Source organism: Penaeus japonicus, unplaced genomic scaffold (assembly GCF_977035675.1).
Source record: "Penaeus japonicus unplaced genomic scaffold, GWHDUDI00000001_assembly GWHDUDI00000013, whole genome shotgun sequence".
In the NCBI taxonomy this organism is placed as follows: domain Eukaryota; kingdom Metazoa; phylum Arthropoda; class Malacostraca; order Decapoda; family Penaeidae; genus Penaeus; species Penaeus japonicus.
This window is the reverse complement of record NW_028234415.1, coordinates 24,666,189-24,671,316: the sequence shown is the minus strand read 5'-3', so window position 1 is coordinate 24,671,316 and position 5,128 is coordinate 24,666,189. Positions and strand designations below refer to the sequence as shown.

The window sequence follows — 5,128 nt, the reverse complement described above, 5'->3', positions numbered from 1 at the left end:
AGGCGCTCTAAGGGTCCTTTACCATGCCATACCATGCCATGCGCCCTATGCCGTGTGTACTCTGACATCCTTGACCGTTCGTCCCTTGCCTTGCGTCCTCTGCCATCTGGTCATATGCCATACATCCTCTTCCATGCGTCCTCGGGAATGTGTCCTCTTCTGTGGCGTCCCCTATCATTTCTCCTCTGCCATATGTCCTCTCGTGCCTCCCTTGCCATGCGCCTTCTGCCATGCACAGCTCTCAGTCAGGAGCAGATTGATACAAGAACAGACGCGTCGCCAGGATGGCAAAGACGCGCGTCTTTATGAAACAGATGGAGAATATAGCAATGCGCCTTGGAGAGGGTGGGTGCAATTACTCGAACCCTTATGATTCTATTTGTGTGTCGAATAATGAGATAAGAGCGATATAGATAATTCTGTTGATAGTATTAGTGATAAGGATGCTGATGACAGTGATGATGAATCTAATGTAGGGTTAAAAGTGAACCAAACTATGTAAAGATCTTCAGTAGAGACTGTTATGGTAATGCTACTTACCCACTTGAGCAGCTAACGCAACTGGAATGTAAACCAACTGATAAGTAAATATGAGAGATAAATGGGTAGACTTGTTGACAGGCATACATAGTTGGCAGACTGACAGGTTAGTGACAGGTGATATATAAACGCACTCGCACACTCACTCAGATGCGCAAAGAGACACACAGGCACACACAACACATACAACATACACAACACACACAACACATCACATCACATCACAACACAACACAATACAAACACACAAAACACATGTGTTTATTTATTTATAGATGAAAATAAGTATATAATGTACACACACACACACACACACACACACACACACACACACACACACACACACACACACACACACACACACACACATATATATATATATATATATATATATATATATATATATATATATATGCATATATATATATATGTGTGTGTGTGTATATATATATATATATATATATATATATATATATATATATATACACACACACATATTACACACACACTATATATATATATATATATAACACATATATACAACATATATATATATATATATGTATGTGTATATATTATTATATATGTAATATATATATGTGTATGTGTAGTATATGTGTATGTGTATATTATATATATATATATTATATATATGTATATATGTATGTGTGTGTGTGTGTTGTGTGTGTGTTGTCTGTGTATGTATGTATTTATGTATGTGTATATATATATATATATATATATATATATATATATATATATATATATGTGTGTGTGTGTGTGTGTGTGTGTGTGTGTTGTGTGTTGTGTGTGTTAGTGTGCGTGTGTACATGTACATATATATATATATATATATAATTATGTATATGTATATATATATGTATGTATGTATGTACACACACAATCACACACACACACACACACACACACACACACACACACACACACACACACACACACACACACACACACACACACACACACACACACACACACACACACACACACACACACACAAATATAATATATATATATATATATATATATATATATATATATATATATATATATATATATATATATATATATATATATATGAGAAAGAGAGAGAGGTAGAGAGTTGCATATAAAATTGCCATGAAACAAATAACTAGAAATGCTACCATTTCTGTAAAGACGGAGTGAGAGTTCTTGGACAAGATGTTTGTATTTTCCCCGATCGGCTTAAACTATCATACAGACGAGGTACTTGGCAAGAAACCCCCGCTGTGCACAAAACAAGCTTATTGGAAACCTGAGACAACGGTTTCGAAATCTGACCAATGCAAATTACTCTTAAAGAACAAAAAAATAAAAATAATCGAAATGACGGGGTTTTGGGAATGCGAATAGTTTGTAAAGATGTGTGGAAAGGAAGAAAGAAAATTGTAGAATCGAAGAAAAATGCCTCTTGACTTATCCGGACTTTCAACTCAGGTGACCGGCTCATTATTTTCCTTCGTATTGACGATCTCGCTTAACTAAATCTCTATCCAGCTTCTTCCCCTTTCTGCCGCCATTACACCCCCTATCCCTTGTCCTCTTTTGTAACTCCGCATTCCCCTCCCCACCCCCATTACTCTCCCTTCTTTAGTCCCCTCTCCCCTTCTTTATGCCCTCTCTCCTTCCTTTAGCCGCTTTTCCCCACCATCAGCCCCACTCTCCTCTCCCCTCACCCCTCGCCCTCTACCCCCACAAGCTCCTCTCTCTCTCCCCTCCTCTCCTTTACCCCCATAAGCCACCCCCTCCCCTCCCCCCGCCTCCCATCCGCGACGGGACGGCCCAGGTATGTCAATTAAACCCGTCTCAGCTGATGGCCGTTGATTACAGGCCTCCATTCATTTCCCGGCGAGGGTATGAGTGACATATCAGAGGCGACGCGGTCCTAAATAGATTAATGAAAGCGAGTACCGGGGTTGTAAGTGGTGCTGGTGGAGTGGAGTGGAGTGGCGGTGGCGGTGGCGGTGGCGAAGGCGGAGGCGGAGCTACGATGCGATAGGCCCCGCGATGGTTGTGAACTGAAGGAAGAAGAAGAGGGAGGGAGCGGGGGAGTGAGTGAGGGAGGGACGGACGGACGGAGGGACGGACGAAAGAAAGGGAAGAAGGGAAGAAAGAGAGGGAGGGATTAAATACTTTTGCGGGTTCCTTGGCTCCAAGACTGGGCTGGAAGCAGTAGGATTTTTTTCCCTCTCTCACTCACTTCAAAATGGTGGAGATGCAGCTCCGCCACCCTCTTTCTTTAACAAGTGTTGCCGCTGTTCTGACGTCCGGTGAGGTAATTTTCATATATGTGGGACTGAGGTATAGTAGTGAGTTAGCATGACGTCAGGATAATTTTATGATGATCAGTTTCTTTTAGGATCATGGAGCATTGCAGGTGGATTTACGTTTGGACGGTATTCGTATCGCCGTCATTGTGTTTCGGCGTCCACATTTTAGACAAAGTTGTACTGAATGGTAGTTTGATTATTTTGATTATTGATTATTGTCATTATTGTTATTCATTTTTATCATCATCATCATCATCATCATCATCATCAATCATCATCGCTTCTTTGGTGATCGGGGTGTGAAGTTTTATTGCTGATCATTTTAGGGATAGGTAAATTAGATGAGACCGACCACCTGTGGAATTGGCAGTGCCCCCCATAGTTTGGCCAAATGTCTTGCTAAACCCCTCCCTCTGAGGCGCCATAGGAATTATCGGCGATTCCTACCTCAGGAATTACAACCTTATCAAACGATTCCAAAATTCCAGTTGCAAAGATAAAAAGCTTGCTAGTTTTGACGTAAAACACCTCTTCACAAATGTCCCCATTGACGGAGCCGTCCGAGCAGCTGAGACGGTCATCAGCACCATAGGAGATAGTTTACTCCCGCTGCCTGATCGCGACTTCATAGAACTCGTGAAACTGTGTATGAACTTCGGGTCTTTCGAGTTTGCAGGAGAGGAGTATCGACAGGTCAGCGGTCTCACCATGGGCTCACCACTCAGCGCAGTTCTGGCTTTTCTCTATATGGAAACATTAGAAAAGGACCATTACAGGAACGCTACGTAGATGTATGTCCAAGTTATCGTCCCCAGGAGACTGATTACCGTCCACAAGATTCAGTTTACTTTAGAGGAAGAGGAATGTCAGAATCTACCCTTCCTCGACACCATGATCCATCGGGGGGGTGATAACGACTTACGTTTTTCGGTGTACAGAAATAAAGACGATTTCATCAACTATTATTTCGCAAGCGGCAATAAAATTAAATCGGGAGTCGTTATAGGTTTCTTCCACAGGGCTTTGAAGATTTGCTGTCCATAATTTCTAGAAGATGAGAAAAAATACATCATTTTCGCCTTTATGAAACACAAGTACCGCATGGGACTGCTCCTGAATCTTCGAAAGAAGGCGGAGTTCATTATAACGAGGTCAGGAACCGAACCCTCCTCCCCTTCGAAGTTCTCAGTGCAACGTCTCCGGGGCGATTAGTAAACATATCGGGAACACCATCAAGATAGCCAATACTTCTGGTACGAAAATAGGTGTTAAAATACGAAACAGAAAATCGCCCACTAAAAATCCTGACAGCGCTGTATACTGCATACCATGCAGTAGATGTGATAAAGCGTACTATAGTGAAATAAGATGTGGTTTCAGCACCAGAATCAGCGAACATCAAGCTGACGTTCGTCACCACAGAACTTCCCACGCCAAGGTGGTAAACGTAGATGAAGCGGGACACCTACCGGAGTGGAAGCGAGCTAAAGTGACCCATGAAGGATCAAACAATTTGAGAAGAAATATGATGGAAGCTGTGTATATCGCGACGGAGGAAAACATGAATACTGCGTCGGGCAAATTATCCAAGGTCGCAGCAATATCTATTATGTGGATAACAAGCGACAGGTCACGGGTATCAGGTTATTCGTCAGCTTTTAGCTATTGCATGAATGTTCTTACAAGTTTTTTTTGTAGTATATAATTCTGAGGAAGAAATAATTCGAAACATGATAATTACACGTCTTGCGTTGTGAAAATTATTCAATATCAATTATACTTTTTTCTACATTTGTCGTTATTAACTCATTATTAGTTCATCTCTCTCTCTCCTTCTCTCTCTCTCTCTCTCTCTCTCTCTCTCTCTCTCTCTCTCTCTCTCTCTCTCTCTCTCTCTCTCTCTCTCTCTCTCTCTCTCTCTCTCTCTCTCTCTCTCTCTCTCTCTCTCTTTTTCCATCTCCCTCCGTGAGTCATCAGGTACTGTACCTTGAGTGTCAGGTGGTTAGTAGGCGATGAGGGCGACTATCAGGTTGTCCTTGACATGCCGGCTTACAAGCGTGTGGTGTTGCTTTTGACTTTGGTGGTATATATATATTTTGAAATCTGGTTACGGTTATTTAGAGGCTTGAGTACTGTATTTCCGACGTGGAGGTCGAAGGGTGGGTCGTAGTATGTTTTCTTCCCTCATCATTCTATTTTTTCAGCTCATTATTTTTTTCTTTTTTGTTTCCCTTCGGTTTCCTTTCTCCTGCTACTGTGTTTTTTCCATATCTAGTTTC

The 5,128-nt window shown here is 41.6% G+C and overlaps 1 pseudogene; it reads left to right on the top strand.

The window, feature by feature from the left end:
• Positions 1-284: 284 nt before the first annotated feature.
• On the top strand, positions 285-4,588 carry LOC147470634 (uncharacterized; annotated as a pseudogene).
• Positions 4,589-5,128: the final 540 nt, after the last annotated feature.